General features: G+C 41.3%; 1 protein-coding gene across 2 annotated transcripts in view; it reads right to left on the bottom strand.

Moving 5' to 3' along the window:
• Positions 1–14877, bottom strand: part of NCK1 (NCK adaptor protein 1) — a 91888-nt gene extending 77011 nt beyond the window's left edge. Inside the window, exon 1 of one of the 2 annotated variants that reach the window (XM_060011309.1) lies at positions 14781–14877. The gene's annotated coding sequence lies outside the window, so the exon portion shown is untranslated. Of the gene's footprint in view, positions 1–14745 lie in introns of both variants that reach the window. The other variant, XM_060011310.1, reaches the window with a different exon arrangement.
• Positions 14878–18598: the final 3721 nt, after the last annotated feature.

Genomic DNA, 18598 nt, shown 5'->3' with positions numbered 1-18598 from the left:
GTCCAAGTAAAAAGATGATGGTACCTTGGTAGCCTGGACTTGAGTGGTATGGTGACTATGTAGACAGAGAACAGAAGAATTCAAGATGTATTTGGAGTTTGAAGAGACAAGATGGATTAGAAGTATGGGAAGTAAGGGAATCAGGTATGACACCTGGGTTTTAGCTACTAGGTGAGCGGCAATACCATTGAATGAAATGAGAAAGATTGAGGAATGAACTAATGGAGGCAGCAGGGAAAGCGTACAGTTTAAGAGTAAGGAAATCAAGAATTTGTTTTGATTGTTTTAAGTTCAAAATACCTATGGGATATATATAGAAGTGGCAAAATCAAGGAAACAGCTTGATGTATCTGGCATATTGTATTTTCCAAAGATGGCTGAGACAATATCTTCAATGCTTCTCTTACTATGTAATTTAGACACCACCTCTTAATGAGGGGAAAATTTCCCTCCCCTTGAATATTGGTAGGCTTATTACTATGCAGAAGTGAAGCTATGCAAATTCCAAGGCTGTCATAAAAGTGTTACAGCTTCTACTGGATACCCTCAAGACGCTTGTTCTTGGAGCCCAGCCATCATGCTATGATGAAGCCCAAGCAGCCTACGTAAAGATCTACATGGACAGGAACCAAGGCCCCTAACCCAGGGGTCACCAACCCCTGGGCCACGGACCAGTACCAGTCCACAGCCTGTTAGGAACCGGGCCACACAGCAGGAGGTGAGTGGCATGAAGCAAAGCTTCATCTGCTGCTCTCCATCACTCGCATTACCGCCTGAACCATCCCCGCCACCCCCACCCCGGTCCATGGAAAAACTGTCTTACATGAAACCAGTCCCTGGTGCCAAAAAGGTTGGGGACCGCTGCCCTAGCCCATAGCCAGCCAAGGAGTTCACAGTCAACTGTTAACAACAATTTGTCAGCAGTATGAGCAAGCAACCCTAGATGATACCACTTGGAACAGAGACAAGCCATCTCCATCCAAGTGCTGCCTAAATGTAGATCTATGAGCAGAAGAAAAATGATTATTGTTTTAAACCACTCAGTTTTGGAGTGGTTTTTACACAGTAGTAGATAATGGATACAATAAATGACTCTGGAGCTCAGAGCAGAGGTCTTGCCTGAGCAAGAGGTCAGCCACATATCAATACTATTTAAAATCACAGGCTTAAACGAGATCACCTAAGGGAGAGTACAAGAGAGAAGAAATTCCAGAATGAAGCTCTAAACTCCAATATAAAAAGCTAAGCAAACAAAAGATATCACTAATTCAACTTCAAACTCTTTGCCAATTGCCTAATTAAGAGATACAGACATAAGGTATTTTATTAGTTTCATTGTCATAAAACTACCAGGGCCTTCTCACCTGTTCAAATCCAGACTTACTGCTCTTTCATCTGATAATCAGTTAGCATTAAGGGAATTCTCTTTATCACCTTAGGAATTCCCTTTGTCCCTCTAGAATTTGATTTCCTGTCTCCTATAATGCTCACCTTCCTCTTTCACTGAAGTTTACACCTTCCTTTTGGTGGGTGGAGCAAATCACACAATAGCTTTCTGAGAAGGAAGTGAGGAAGAGAAATTTTTGGAGACCTTACACATCTTAAAATGTCTACATTCTATACTTGTACTTAATAATTTGGCTGGGTAAAGAAATCTAGCTTGGAAATCATTTTCCCTCAGAATTTGAGGGCCTTGCTCACTGTCTTCTGGCTTGTGAGGTTGCAGTTGAGAATACTCAATCTCTGAAGTTGAGGGACCCATTTCTCCCCCTCCAGAAGCTTATAGATCTTTCTACCCCTCCGGAAGCTTACAGTCCCATGTATTCCAAAATTTCACAATGAAATATCTCAGCGTCTGTGTGTACTGGTTATTAAGCTATTGTCCTAGACTTCAAACCTACTCTTCTCTACTCTGCTTTGTAATGCTGAGGGGCTGGAACCCTGCAAATCACAGTTCTTTGCTAGCTGGCTTCCTGTTAGACTCTGCCTAAAAGGGATACTAGAAAGACACTGGAAGATTGAAGGAGGGAACAGGGAGATACTCCTTCAGCTCAGTATCAACTGTCAACCTTCAATGTGGAAACAGCAATGGTTCCAGTATCAGCAATTGGTTTCAGTTAGCAACTTTTTGCTTTTGTGTTTTTCCTGCCATTCCCAGACCAGCCTTATCAAGTCTCTTAAAATACTTACACTTCCTGAGCAGGCAGCAACTCCTCAGAAGTTTGAGTTCCAGTTCCTCAGGGCCACTCTTCAAGCTTCTGAATTCCAATAATTCCAATCTCTTCTCTTTGTTCTCCCAACCCTAGGGGCTAATTACTTCCTACAGTTAATTATCTTTGTGATACCTGAGAGTTCCCTTATTGCCTTTTCAGTTCTCCAATTACCTAGTCTATTATAGTTTCTGAGGGCTGCTATAACAAAGTAACACAAACTGGGTTGGCTTAGAACAGAAATCCATCTCACAGTTCTAGAGGCCACAACACAAGTCTGAAATCAAAGTATTGGCCATGCTCTGTCTGAAGGTATTAGTTAGGATCTGTTCCAGGCCTCTCTCCTAGCTTCTGGTAGTCTCAGGCATTCCTTGGCTTGTAGATGGCCATCTTCCCTCTGTGCATGCCTGTGTCCAAATTTATGTCTAAGTTTCCCCACTGTTTTTAAAGAACACCAGTCACAATGGCTTAAAGGACACTCTAATGACCTTACTTTAACTTGATTACCTCTGAGAAGACTCTATTTCCAAACAAGGTCACATTCTGAGGTACCGCAGGTTAAGGCTTCAACATATCTTTTTGCAGGGACACAACTCAACCCATAACATATGGCTAAACAATTCTTTATATTATACAATTCTGTTATAAGTAGTATGGCCTCCATTTTCCTGACTAGACCCTAATTCAAAGTACATTTATCTGTTTTCATCCATTTTCCTTGAGAACCCAGAAGGCTTTGCAATATGCAAATGATATTCCTCAACTTTGGGTATTTTTCTTGAATATTTCACCGTTATTTCTTTTCCACTCTTTGCTCTGTTCTCTCTGACCAACACTTCTGTTGCTTAGAAGTTTATCTCCTGGACTGACCTTTGAATTACATATATTTTTTACTTGTTTTCCATCTTTTCCTCTACTTTATGCAAGGTCTCCTCTACTCTAACTTCCATTCTTTTATTTTCTTCTTACTGTTACCCTCTAATTTTCAAGAGCTCTTTTTTTAGTTCTTATTGCTCCAAATTCTTTTTTTCTATTTGTTTTGGTCTCTTATATTAAAAGCTTTCCTCATGGGCTTCCCTGGTGGCGCAGTGGTTGAGAGTCCGCCTGCCGATGCAGGGGACACGGGTTCGTGCCCCGGTCCGGGAAGATCCCACATGCCACAGAGCAGCTAGGCCCGTGAGCCATGGCCGCTGAGCCTGCGCGTCCGGAGCCTGTGCTCCGCAACGGGAGAGAGGCCACAACAGTGAGAGGCCCGTGTAACGCAAAAAAAAAAAAAAAAAGCTTTCCTCATGAATCTGGTGATCCTTAACTGTCTTGTTCATATTTAAAACTAGGGCCCTAAAAACTGATTGTGAATAACTTCAGAGTTTTTCTCCTTGGTTCTACTAAGAGAATCTTCCTCTAAGTTCCTACTTGATTGTCAGGATTCTGGGACCCCAAGAGAAGGGACCTCAATAAGGGTTCTAACATTGAGCACATTCACTTAATCCAGGTGTTCACTATAGGATAACTGGTCTTCAATTACATTAGTATCTACCCCTCTCTTAGAGACACTGTATTTTATCCACTGCAGAGGATAAATCTTCAGTCTTCTGCTGCCACAGTAAAGAGGGCAGTCACTTAGCTATACAAATTGACAAAGAGATCTAGGCTCATGCTGCCTTCTTGTTGTTGTTTTTTTGTAATAGCTTACTGAGATATAACTCAAATTCTACACAAGTGATCAATTTAAAGCATATGATTCAATGATTTTTAGTATATTCAGTCGTGCAACCATCATCACAATCAATTTTAGATCATTTTCATCACACCAAAAAAGAAACCCGTACCCTTGAGCAGTCATTTCCCATTTCCCTCTAATCTCCCCTATTCCCAGCCCTAGGCAACCACTAATTTACTCCCTATCTCTATAGATTTGTATTTTCTAGACATTTCATACAAATAAAATCATACAATATGTGGTCTTTTGTGACTGGCTTCTTTCACATAAGCATACTGTCAAGGTTCCTTCACGTTATAACATGTATGAGTACTTCATTGCTGTTTATCGCAATATGCATTTTATTTACCCATTATTAGTTGATGGACATCTGGGCTGTTTCTACTTTTTGGCTATTATGATTAACTGAGCTGGCTTCTTAAACAGACTTTCAAGCAATCCTTCTATTTTTAGCACACTCTCAGCCCTTCTTCAACAAGAATACCTGATGCTGCCAATTCCTGAGCCTGAGGATTCTTTTCTATTTTTCCTACTGCCAGTTTAGGATTAAACATTTTTTTTTTTTTTGTGGCACGCAGGCTTCTCACTGCTGTGGCCTCTCCCACTGCAGAACACAGGCTCCGGACGCACAGGCTCAGCGGCCATGGCTCACAGGCCCAGCCGCTCCGCGGCATGTGGGATCTTCCCGGACTGGGGCACGAACCCGTGTCCCCTGCATCGGCAGGCAGACTCTCAACCACTGCGCCACCAGGGAAGCCCCGAACATTTTTAAATCTACTAAAATGTTTCTATCAGGCTGTTGCTTTCCAGCTTCCAAATTTCACTGCTTCTTCCATTCTCTTTACCTATGTAGTTCCAACCTTTAAAAAATATTCTATACGATCAATCATCTTGGTAGGCTTTGGAGGGGAGTAAAAGTAAATGCATCTTTCACTCATCCATCTTTACACAGTAATCTTTTCAATTATTTTTAGCCTTTATTCTAACATACGCATTATAAGGCTATAAACGTTCCTTTAAGCATGGATTACCTGTATCCCTTAAGTTATGTCATATTTTCATCATTCAGTTCAGAAGAGTTTAATGTCATTTCTTCTTTAATCCCTGGGTTACTTAGGAGTATACTGTTTAATTTCCAAACAGTTGACATGTCATTTTCTAGTTATTTTTTGTAATTGATTTCTGGCTTAATTCCAACATGTCAGAGCACATATTCTAGAACTGATTATTTCCATCTTTTTTATGGTCCAGGATATGTAAATTTGGGGGTAAACTTCCATAGGCACTAGAAAAAAATCTGTATTCTTCAGGTGCTGGGTAAAATGTTCTATGCATGTAATTAGACTCATTTGTTAATTATGTTGTTCAAATCTTTTGACTTTTTTGTCTTATTGTTGTTCTACTAATTACTCAGAGTTATACTAAAATATCCCAAATTATATTTATGAATTTGTCTAATTCTCCTTTTAGTTCTGCCAGTTTTTTACCTACCAAGTTGTCAAAAATTAGAATAATTATGCCAAGTAAAGGAACACTATTTGTTGGTGAAGATTAAATTCGTATTTTTTTCTGAATAGTAGTTTGGCAACAGTTACCAACATTTACAACATCTACACTTTTGAACCCTGTTATTTTACATCTAAAACTGATTCTAAAGTTCTTAATGTACACCAATCACTGCTTAGCAGTTAAGTGGATACATGAATTCTCATGTAAACCTTATAATAATCCTTTGATTAAGTATAATCCCCATATTACAGATAAGAAGAATGAGGCTTGTAGACGCCTAAGCCCAAACAGTGATGAAGCCTATACTGGAATTCAAGTTGTCTGTCTCTAGAATCTTTAAACTTATATATACTGACTCAAAAGAATGTTTATAAAAGCCAAATTAGAAAACAAAATGTAGCATGTGATCCTATTTTAAGTGAGCATGAGTTTGTACACTCAAAGAAATAAGTCTGGAATATACATATTAAAAAATAACAGAGAGGACTTCCCTGGTGATGCAATGGTTAAGAATCCGCCTGCCAATGCAGGGGACATGGGTTCGAGCCCTGGTCCAGAAAGATCCCACATGCCGCAGACAACTAAGCCTGTGGGCGACAACTACTGAGCCTGCGCTCTAGAGCCCGGGAGCCACAACTACTGAAGCCCGTGCGCCTAGAGGCCGTGCTCCGCAACAGGAGACGCCCCCACTCGCCGCAACTAGAGAAAGCCCGTGCGCAGCAACGAAGACCCAATGCAGCCAAAAATAAATTAATTAATTAAATAAATTTGTAAAAAATAATAATAATAACAGAGATAGGGACTTCTCTGGTGGTCCAGTGGTTAAGAGTCTGCACTCCCAATGCAGGGGGCACGGGTTAGATCCCTGGTCAGGGAACTACGATCCCGCATGCCACATCCAACAACAACAACAAAAAAAATCAGAGATAAATACTAAAGATAAGACACCATTTAAAGGAAAGAAAGTATTATACAAGAAACCTGTGATGAGACTGCTCACACAATTAAGACTAAACGTAACAGTTTTTCAGCAGCTAGCACTTAAAGGAAAAGACATTTTACTTTATTTCCTATAACAATGCAACTCCTGTTTCTCCCACCCTGCCACGTGGCTTACATTCTCTCTCTCGTTTCTGATATCAGGTGGACAAATACAACCACACACACACATATATACGTACACTTACACATATATATGTATATGTATATTACTGCCTGGAACAGCTTCTTGTCTGGAGCCAATTTATTCTGCCAGTTATGATTTACCAACTACAGAGGAGTTGATGAAAATTGCTCATTTAAAACATGACTTGGGCCTGTTCTCAATGCCCCTTTCCCCATTCTTCAAAGTATACACACTTATGTTCTGCACTTAGATGACAAGAAAAAGAACAATGCACACGTACACTCATTATGCGTTGTGATTTATTTCTTCAGTATTTTGCTTTTCCTACTTCTTGAGATTTTACATTAAAAAATCTCATATCTCTGATAATAGAGTCTATCCTACCAATTCTTAGTCATAACTTCCATGATATGCACTAAACTAAATTAAAACAAATAGCTTCAGGAAGTCCCAAGATTGTAAACTGAAGCCTGAGTGGGAGTAAAAGTAGTAGTAGTCTAGAAGCTTTATTAAAGGAAATCAGAACCATTACAACCAGAACAAAGTAGGCAAACCTTTTCTGTAAAGGGCCAGATAGTAAATGTTTTAGTCTTTACGGGCCACACGGTCTCTGCCACATATTATTTTTTTACAACCCTTTAAAAATGTAATATCATTCTGATTGGTTGGTTACTCCACTCTGAACTAGGGCTCACCAGATATAATTAAAGATCTGTATACTCTACCAAAAGTAGGGGAATGAGAAATCCAATCCCTCAAACCAAAAAAATTGGTGGCCAAACTTTCAGACCTCAAGCAGATTTGAGTTTTCCTTCATGAACCTGACCCAAGAGGAAAACACCTCCTGCACATCAATCAGGGTTTTCTCAAAAAATGGCTCACTTGGGCCACCATGAAATGAAATTCAAAGTCTTCAAGTCCCCATCAATTCAGACTTTCACTCACTAGATAACATCTAAGGATTGATTACTGACACCTGAAGTAAGCCTCCAACATAAAAGCTGGAGACCAATTTAGAAGGAACAGAGGCTGCAAAAAAAAAAAGTTAAAAAAAAAGCTATTTATAGCCTCAGAAATTAGAGAAGACAATGCATCCATGACAGAAGCACAAAATGCTCTCTACAAAAGAGAATCTTTAAGAGAACAAAAAGAACTCTTGGGAAATCAAAATCTTCACAGCAAAAAATGAAAAATTCAACAGAAGGCTTAGGAAATAAAGTTAAGAAAGCCTCCCATATAAAACAGAGCCAAAAGACTAGGAGGTGAAAAGTAAGAGAAAAAGGGAGTATCAGAGGACTAGTCTAAGAGATTCAAACAAAGAACAGAAGTTTCACAGAGAGAGATACAAAAGGGAGGAGACTAAACCACTGTAATGGACTGAACTGTGTCCCCTCAAAATTTGTATGTTGAAGCCCTAGCCCCCAGTGTGACGGTATTTGGAGATACGGCCTTCAGGAGGTAGTTATGGTTAAATGAGGTCATAAGGGTGGGGCCCTAATCCAACAGGATTGGTATCCTCAAAATAAGAGGAGGAAAGATACAGTTCTCTCCATGGAAGGCCTTGTAAGGACACACTGAGAAGGCAGCTGTCTACAAGCCAAGAAGAGAACTCATCAGAAACCAACCCTGACAGTACCTTGATCTTGGACTTCTAGCCTCCAAAACTGTGAGAAAATTAGTATCTGTTCTTTAAACCACACAGTCTACGGTATTTTGTTATGGCAGCCCTAGCAGATTAATCCAACCATCAATGAAAAAAGTCAAGAAAATTTCCCAGAACTGATGAACATAATTTGGCAGATTTGGAGGGCACAATGAATAATATCTAAGGAAACACACAAAAATAGATGTATGCCAAGTCACACCCTCATGAAATTTACAAAATTCCAGAAAGGCAAAAAACAGGATCAGGGATCAGAATGTCTTCAGAATTCTTAAATGGGCCACAAGCTAGAAAACAATGGAGAGATGCCTTCAGAATTCAGAAGGGAAATTATTTCCAACCTATAACTCCTTACCCAACCAACCAAATCAGTGGGAAGACCAAAAATGAATAAAGGGGTTTTTTATTAACACAGATCTCAACTTTTCACAGTAATCTACTGTGGGATATACCCCATCAAAAGAAGGGGTCAAAACAATAAAAAAATAAAAAAGAATTACATGATTCACAGGAAATAAGAGAGTTAAGGCAAAGGGAATCACTAGCTTTATGGTAAAGGGAGAAATCCCAGGAAACTACTATGGACCAGCCAGAGAACTAGTTCAATCAGGTTCAAAAACTGGTAGAAAGGGACTTCCCTGGTAGTGCAGTGGTTAAGAATCTGCCTGCCAATGCAGGGGACACAGGTTCGAGCCCTGGTCCGGGAAGATCCCATATGCCACAGAGCAACTAAGCCCGTGCACCACAACTACTGAGCCTGCGCTCTAGAGCCCGCGTGCCACAACTACTGAGTCCACATGCTGCAACTACTGAAGCCCACATACCTAGAGCCAGCGCTCCGCAAAGAGAAGCCGCCACAATGAGAAGCCGCGCACCACAATGAAGAGTAGCCTCCACTTGCTACAACTAGAGAAAGCATGCACACAGCAATGAAGACCCAATGCAGCCAAAAAATTGAAAAAATTAAAAAAAAAAAACACTGGTAGACAAAAACAGAGCAATTCTACTCCCATGTATATATACTCAAAAGAAATGAGGGTGTATGTCCACTAAAAGACTTGTAAGTAAATGTTCATAGCTGCTTTATTCACAACAGCTAAAAAAATTGAAGTATATCAAACATCCACTAATGGTGAATTTTTTTAAAATGTATATATTCATCCAACAAAATACTGCCATCAGTGAAAAAGACCAACTACTGCTGTACCCAACATCATGGGTGAGTCTCACAAACACAATGTTAAGTAAAAGCAGCCATTCACAAAAGTATATACTGTATGGTTCCACTTATATTAAGTTCAAGAACAGGCAAAAGTAACCTATGGTGATATAGGTCAAAATGGTGATTACTTTGCGGGGGGGGGGGGGGGGGGGGCGGGGCAGGGGAGATACAGATTTGGGAGGACCCATGAGAGACCCTTCTGGAGCACTAGGAATGTTCTATACCTTGATCTGGGTAATGGGCCTATGTCTACAATTGGAAAAATTCATTAGGGATACACTGAAATTTGGCCACTTTGCAATTTAAAAAAAAATGATACTTTCTCTAAACAAGTTTTTAAAGAAATTAATGGAACTTTCAATTGGATTCCACAACAGGAATTAATCAAAAGGGAAATTTTCTAAGGTCTTATACACAAAGATCTTTATTTCAAAGTTATTTATAGGGCGTCCCTGGTGGCGCAGTGGTTGAGCGTCTGCCTGCTGATGCAGGGAACACGGGTTCGTGCCCCGGTCTGGGAAGATCCCACATGCCGCGGAGCGGCTGCGCCCGTAAGCCATGGCCGCTGAGCCTGCGCGTCCGGAGCCTGTGCTTCGCAATGGGAGAGGCCACAACAGTGAGAGGCCCGCATACCGCAAAAAAAAAAAAGAAGTTATTTATAGGAAAACAACTGGAAATAACACTTAATAAATGAGTGTCATGTAAATTCTGGATTTCTCTGCTGTGGGACAGAAATTATTATTCGGTGTCTGTTACTAGCAGCCAAACTTAATACTTATTAACCCAAAAAAGCCATCTGCCAGAGGGAAGAGCATGTTCATAGGCTCCAAGGCAAAAAAGAGCTTGGCTATTCAAGGCCCAAAGAGCAGCCTAAAGGAAAAAGATAATGCCAAGAAATGCAGCTAGAAGCTGGCAAAAGCCAAATCATGGAAGGCTTTATAGGGCTTTCTAAGAATATGTAAAAAAAAAAATGTAAAAAAAAACATAGAAAAACTAATGTATTTGGGTTGGCCACAAAGTTCATTCGGGTTTTTCCAAACTTTTTGGCCAACCCAAAATCTGACTTCCTAGGGCAGCAAAAATTCGGGGTTGGGGGGCGGGGCGGGGGGGGGGGAGGTTGTACAGGAAGTATTCTAAATGTTTCTAAAAATAAAAATGTTGCTTAAAAACATATAGTATCTGGAAGTGATCAAGTATTTCCAAAAACCTTTCCAGTGCCTTGTTTAATTAATAAAATGTTTCTACAATATAGCTGGAATACTCAAAAAATACAAAGAACATTAAATTCTTTGTTATATTTATTATTTGAATTGAGCTAAATGCAACATGATTTTGAAGCATGCATGTACTGAAAGTTTGGGAAGGCTGATTCATTAAAAAAAGAAAAAATAAAACCTTTTCAATGCACCCGTTTTTTAAAAAATCTCTCCAAGCCATACTCTCACTGCTTTATTCAACTGGTCTGTCTGAACAAAAGCAGAAATTATTCATACCATACTTATCCAATTCAGCACTCCTTAGGTACAATTTCAGGAAAAAAGAACAAGAGAAACAGTGTTTCCACAGTTTTTTAGCAGATAATTATTTAAACAAATAAGAATAAGCCATTATAAACAACCAAACAATAGAAGAAAAATAGCTTCTAATTTTTCTAATTTGTTTCAGGCCAAAAAAGTAAAGCATACCCTCCAGAGATATTTCACCTGATAGTTTTCTGTGCTGTCTTATACCATTCAACTCTTGCTACATCAATGTAACAAAAATACCAAGGAAACCCTATGCTGCTGGTATTAACAGAAACTTTAAAGTTAAGAGGGAAAAAAACGTGAAGAACAAATATATAAAAGCTCTCTAACTCCCCAAATGGAACAAATGGTTTACAGAATGTTTTGCTCAATAAGCAGATTGCTCAATAATCTGGTTCTTCACAGATGAACAAAATGAAAAAATAGCAAAATGTAAAAGTGTTACTGTTCTATCAGAAAGAGAAAAAGGGGCTTCCCTGGTGGCACAGTGGTTGAGAGTCCGCCTGCCGATGCAGGGGACACGGGTTCGTGCCCCGGTCCGGGAAGATCCCACATGCGGCAGAGCGGCTGGGCCCGTGAGCCATGGCCGCTGAGCCTGCGCGTCCGGAGCCTGTGCTCCGCAGCGGGAGAGGTCACGGCAGTGAGAGGCCCGCGTACCGCAAAAAAAAAAAAAAAGAGGAAAAGAACATTTAGTTAGGTCAATAAACTTAGTCACCTAATAAGTCATTGTTCACATCTACTTTCAAGGCTCCCAAAGATTCAAGTCTCTTTTATCAAGAGAATCAAACAAACTAAAATCCAACAGTGAAACTTCTAAGAGATTCATTTTTAGTGAGTCAGGACTCAACAGTGGACATGACAGTATTATTTTTGTTAAAGCTGTTAATACATCCAACAAGCTAGAAGTCTCTATGTAGACTTTAAATCACTGTTTCAATGATTCAAACAATGCAAGTCATGAAGGTTCCCCTGCCCTCATACAGAAGTTTTGAATCTATATCAGAAGGCATTAATACACAAAATGCAAAGTAATGTGAAGCAAACAATACAAAATGACATTGCAAGAGATGAAAAGAAGTATAGTTTCATATAGAATACACAATATATTTTTTTTTAATATACACAGCTTGAGTTAGGAAGTCAAGCAGGAAATCAAGGTTTGAGTCTCAGCTCTGCCACCATCACTAGGTGAATTTTAGTGCAGTTAGTCTGTATGGATTACGTTTTCCCTATCTATAAAACAGATGGTTGGATTCCAACGTTCCTACAATATTGTTCCATAGTATTATGATACAAGTCCACATAAGATTAAAAACCAAAGGAATGATAAAACAGTAAGGGCAGTGCATTCAAAGGAAAGCAACAACACAAGAGAACAGAAAGATCTGGAAGGTTGCACTAAAGGACCAAAAATGAAACTTCAACAAAATTTGCCCTCATTTGCCACTTAATTTAAGGAGGAAAATTCCTTTTAAAGAACGCAGGCTATACGTAGGCAAAGTCTCAACAGATACCAAGGTAGAAAAATACAAAGTCTAAATGAGAACAGGAGATTGGGTTGGTTAGGGTGGACAGCTCCTATAGAGAATTAGTGCCATCATTAGAAAAAACAGGCTTTGAGCAGATTGTTAGAAGGCTGGGAATTCTGAACTATACTCTAAATAACAGGGAACTATTGCTGGTTTAACAGTGAGGGCGTTGGAAGCATTATTTTAAGAACAGGCAGAAGGCAGAACATACTGAGTAGGGAGAAAAGACAGGCAGAAAACCCAGTTAAAAGCTAGTGGGAAGGAACAGATATCTGAAAGAAATTTCAGAAAATGGTTGACAAAAATTGGTCAGTGTTAAGTTATGTGGATAGAGGAAGTCAAAGATAAAACCAAGGTTTATGTCTGGGTAATTTAAGGCATGATAAAATCACCAAAACAAAGTCAGCATATGGAATCAGTTTTGAAGGGAAGACTATAAATTCTATCTTTCAAATAAAGTGAGCATCCAAATAGAATTGTTGCCTTATTAAATAATCTTTAAATGTCATTTGTGGGCCTGTCAGCTGTCTTCCTAAAACAGCACAGCAAAGTATTCACGGAGAATTTGTTAAATGCTTAGTTATTTCAAGAGTTTCCTCTAATTCTACTTATTGACCAAACAACTAAATAATCATTTAGTCTTCTGGTGCAGGTAGACAACATTTGGTATTTTTCCATATTATAAAGGTGAGTAAATTGTAAAAATTATTAATTAAACTATAAGAGGGAAAAAATGGACTGCAACTGTATTTATCAATTCTTCCTGACATGTGATTTATAACAATAATCACATCAAATCTACCTTGAGTTCTGGCAGGAAAGTTCTCAAAGATTCAAAAGAAAAATGAACGCAGTGGCATAAAGCATCATTCAATATCTAACAAAATGTTCGAAACTTTATTTACATGGACCTGAAAGCACTGGTAACATCTGGACTAAAGATAATACTTAGAAAAGTAGAGCAAACAATTTAAAATTTAATACATGAACAAGCATAGCTGAGAAATCTTGAACATTCTGCAAACTGTTCACAGATGACAATTTTCCAAAGAAGAAAATCCCAAAGTTTGTGATCAAGATGAAATAAAACTAATATTAATCAACCAATGCATAGTTCTTGAGTTTCTATCAAACTTTGAATGAGATGCCTGTTTAAGAGCCGACCCCATTGACTCTGTGAACTCGCTGAAGGTTGAGACTTTAAGCACAGTGCTTTCCAAGTGCTTAATAAATTGTATAGTTGGTCTTTCATAAATCTACCAAAGTAAGATTTTTAACAATGAATACCTCTTGCAACACTTACCCGTTCTGACCGGACACTGAGTGAGCTTCTTTGCTCACCACCCAAGATGGGGTTAGAAATTTCTCCTTAACCTTATTCTTTCGTAACTCCCATGGTTTATCACCAAATCTAACGGGGTAGAATTATTTTTAGGTGACTAGTTCATTCGTTCGACACTAATTAGGCGTCTATAATGTCAGAGTTCTCAGTCCCGAACAAAATCCAGCTTCCCGAGCTTCTTACGGCAAATTTAACTTTCATGGACACACATAAGAAAGGTTACAAAACAACTATCGAGATACATTTTCTTTTCTTACCGGATATATTACAACTCAAGTCAAAAGCTCACAGCCCAAGCAACTCGCGTACGAATCTACAGCAGGTCCATAAGATTAAAATAACCCAGCTTTCCCGAGGAGGAGGGAAACGGCTGGGGGTGGGAGGAGGGGCGGGAGGCGCATCCCGAAGACGTCCACCCTCCGCACGGGGAACGGCTCCCTCCCCCGCCTCTCGGGCTGGAGGTGAGCGCGCCCCTTTCTCTCCACTACCACGTCCCTACCTTCGCGGCCTCGGACTGCGCCACAACAGCCGACAGGACTTTTGGGGAGAAAAAGAAACGGGGAAGGGCGCGCGCCTCACACTCGATCTCCCAGCTTCGCAGGGGCGGCCGGCCGCGGCGCTCACCCCAACCCGACGTTCCGGGAATGGACCGGGAGGCCGCGGGGCCGCGCCGCCCGGGGCAGTGGCCAGAGGGTCGCGCGGAGCTCCGAGGCAAACGCCCAGGCCCGGCCGAGCGGCCTCCCCGCCCCCTCCGGCTCAGCTCCGGGCCGGCAGACGGCGCCCCGGGGGCTAACTTCACCGGGGAAGAGGAAGCACCGCGGCAAGTAACAGGCTATGTGGATTCCCGGAACAAGGAAAGGCTGTTCTGTGCGTCTGCCTGCCGGCACAACCGTCTCACCTCCCTTCTGCCGAGCCCGGGTGGCCCCAGCTCACCTGAGGAGGGCACCGGGACGCCGCCGCGGCCGCCGCGATGGCCGTTACGGCACGAGGCCTCCGCTCAGCCGCCGCGTAGCTCTGAAGAGAGGGGCGGGGCGCGCGTGTGGAGAGGGCGGGGCTGCAGCGCCGAATGGTCGCGAGGCCGTGGGCGGATCCGCGCGGGCAGGAAACCCCCTCCCTGCCCAATCCGATAGGCTCAGTCTCCCCTTCCACTGACGCGAAAGCCGTCTGCGCCGCGCTGGGATTGGGCGGGCCCCCTTGTCAATCAAGCGCTGTGCTGGGTGTGGAGCGAGCTGAGGCGGCTCCGCGGAGAGGGAGTGAGAACGCAAGAAGCTCCCTGCTTGACTCTGAGTCTTGTTGCTTTTGTCTCCCCGGCTGTTCTGGTTTATTACTCTGGGCCTTCGTCCTCAGCGGCACAGGAGATTCTACGGCAGAAATGACTGCTTCCCGAGTTCAACCCCGACTGCTCTGGGAGCTTCTTTCTGGTTTCTGCACCAGAAGGTCTTGCCAGCGGAAGGTTCTTAGGGGCGGGGAGCGAAAAAGAAAAAACAAACAAAAAGGCCTGGAAATGGGGACCTGAGAGAAAAATGTAAGACATTTGCTTAATTTGAGCCGCAAACCGAAATAAGCTGAGTCTGAGGGCCTTCAAAGTACCCTGGTTCGTGGGTAGCTTCCCGTCTTGGCTGCGGTAGCTTTGCTGTGAGGGGGACAGTGACCTTGGGTGCCGGGTCTGCCCATTCTTAGCGGCCCAGCCCCAGCCGTCAATAAGTTGGTTCTCTTGAGACCCCCGCTGCAGCCCCCAATCACCTGCCTCGTTTCTTCCCAGACATCTCTGGGGCTCTGCTTAGGTGATGCCCCCTTAGGGAAGCCTGCTGGGGTGCACAGGTATTTTCCCCATCCTGCTGTTGAAAGGGCCTGTCCATACTCCTACCTGATTGTAAACTCAATTAAGTCAGGAACCATGTCAGTATTCAGTTTTTACCCAGTGCCTAGCACATGGTAGGTCGTCAGTAAATATTGTTTAAAGCATGAATACATCTTCCATTCCCATTTTAAATCCTGGTCCTGACTGTAAATTCCAAGAGTTTACGCTTTTCTGTATTTAACTTCAAAATTATTCGTTTGGGTCCTGATAGAGGAATGTGGTTCTCTTGCCAGATATAGGATCACAAGGTCAAGCACAAATCACCCATGGTCCCTTCCTGGCCTCAAGTTGACTGGGGCAAATGGACCACGAAATTCTGGGCAAGTACTCTGTCTATATCCCATAATTAGCATCTAAAGTCAATAATATTAAGTGAATTTTGGATTTATTCTGAGGGTCTAAATACCTGTGTATATTTTATCATGGCTGATGTGGACTGAATTGTGTTCCCTCTCAAAATTCGTATGTTGAAGCCCTAACCCCCCAATGTGACTGTATTTGGAGATAGGGCCTTTGAAAGGTAGTTAAGGTTAACTGAGGTGATAAGAGTGGGGCCCTAATCCTGTAGGATTAGTGTCTTTATAAGAAGAGACAGCAGAGAGATTGCTTTCTGTCTTCACAACAAGAAGACACAGTGAGAAGACAGCCATGTGCAAACAAGGAAGAGAGCTCTCACGAGAAACTAACCATACTGGCACCCAGATGTCAGACTTCTAGTCTCCAAAACTGTGAGAAATTAAATTGTTGTTTAAGCCACAGTCTGTGGCATTTTGTTATAGCAGCCCAAGCTGTCAAATACAATAGTTTTATTTGTTGATACATATTATAAAGTTTATGGATTGAGATATTATTACATTCATTTTTGAAACTATATAAACCATTGTCCAGAGGTTGAAACTATTTCTCCAAAATCACATGGCAAACTGTTAGCTACACCTGGCTCAATTCAATTCTAGTTACATGTGATGGGATTAGGGAGTGTGAATACAAATATAACAGGTAAAATATTCCTTGCCATCAGGTAGCTTATATCACTGCCTTAAGTGGGGAAATTAAACCCAGAAAAAATATGCTGAAGTCATAAGTTTAGATTTTATTTTGTATGGGAATATGTATTTTGAATGGGCCAATGATCTGAACAGACCCTTTGTGAGATTTTGATCCAGATCTATTGACTACTGTGTGCCATCTATTTAAGCAGTAGAAGAAGTAAGGGAGAGAGCTTTTTCATAAAAGGATTTTAGTTCGCTGTAAATATGTGTTTTTCTTTTAATCTTCCTTTAAAAGTTCCCTCATCACCCTTTCTTACCAGGAACTCTTAAAAAAAAAAGAAAGAGAAACTAAAAAGATATAAGAAAAAGAGAAGGAATTGAAGAAGAAAAATAAGGAAACAGCAATGAGAGAGGAAAGCATTGGGTGGAAGGGTAGATAGACAGAAAGTCATATATTGCAGTATGGTGTACTTAGAAGAATGGAGTCCATGTTCGTAAGGGGTGGGAGTTGTCCCAGAGACCTCCTTTCACACAGTCTGTCTCCCCAACTTCCAAATGTAAACATGCGCTTGGCTGCTTCTTTCTCTCTTTTAAAAGCACAACTTAAACCAAAAATAGGAATCAACCCTGCTTATCCGTTATGAGTGGACTAGGAACTAGCCAGGATCAGGCAACAACATTTAGGTCAAAACTTATGACCTATGGACTAGAAATGGGGCCTGAGATACGGGTAGCTAATCTGTCTAGGATAAAAACATGTAGACAGTTCACTTCATTCATTCCAAAGGAAAGAATCTGGGAAGAAAAGGAAAGGAAAAATGAGCCTCCATGTCTTAAGACCTTTCCCAGGAAACTATGGAGGGCTTATTGTTGGAAATGCTTAAAACTTCCCTGGTGGCACAGTGGTTAAGAATCTGCCTGCCAATGCAGGGGACACAGGTTCGAGCCCTGGTCCAGGAAGATCCCACGTGCCGCGGAGCAACTAAGCCCATGCACCACAACTACTGAGCTTGCGCTCTAGAGCCCACGAGCCACAACTACTGAAGCCCGCACGCCTAGAGCCTGTGCTCCGCAACAGGAGAAGCCACCGCAATGAGAAGCCCACACACCGCAAGGAAGAGTAGCCCGCACTCGCGGCAACTAGAGAAAGCCTGTGCGCAGCAACGAAGGCCCAACGCAGCCAAAAATAAAATCTTAAAAAAAGAGAGAATGATCTGGTTTAGCATCACTGTAAGGACTATTTAGGACAAAAAAAAACCTATCTACTAATCAGTAAGAAGAAAGTAATCACAGGCTTGACTGTGAAGTATAGAAATTAGTGGACCCTGGTAACTAAATTCAGTTTCTATACTGAGTAATGTTAGTGTTTTATGGTAATTAATTCAACAAAAATTGATTGAGTCCACTCTGTGGTAAGCAGTACAATAGATACCAGAGACCTAAAAATCAGTCCTCAACTTAAAGGAGCTCCATTCAATGTCAGAGAATTAGATTTAAACAGGTACTTATTTGTATAGTAAATACAGCAATAGATATGTACAGGGGGACATTAGTCCACAGGGGAAGGGGTGTGTGTGGTCAAGCTAGTCAGGCAAGTAAGTAGGCAAAGAAGAGAGGATCTTTCCACATAGAGGGGCCTGCGTTAAAAAAAAAAAAAAAGGTATTACACAATAGTAGAATATTGCTAGAGCAGAAGATGACTAAAAGTGTAAACAAGAGTGGGTTATGCAAGTTAAGGGCCTTAGACTTTATCCTATAGGCAATGAGAAGCCATCAAAGGGTTTTCTTACAGCACTTTAAACTGTCATTCTGTTGTTTTCTGGCCTCTACTCTTTCTGATAAGAAGCCAGCTGTAATTCTTATCATTGTTTTCTTGTGTGTCATATATCTTTTCCTCT

Source organism: Delphinus delphis, chromosome 4 (assembly GCF_949987515.2).
Source record: "Delphinus delphis chromosome 4, mDelDel1.2, whole genome shotgun sequence".
Classification (NCBI taxonomy): Eukaryota; Metazoa; Chordata; class Mammalia; order Artiodactyla; family Delphinidae; genus Delphinus; species Delphinus delphis.
This window is presented reverse-complemented; position numbering and strand designations above follow the sequence as displayed.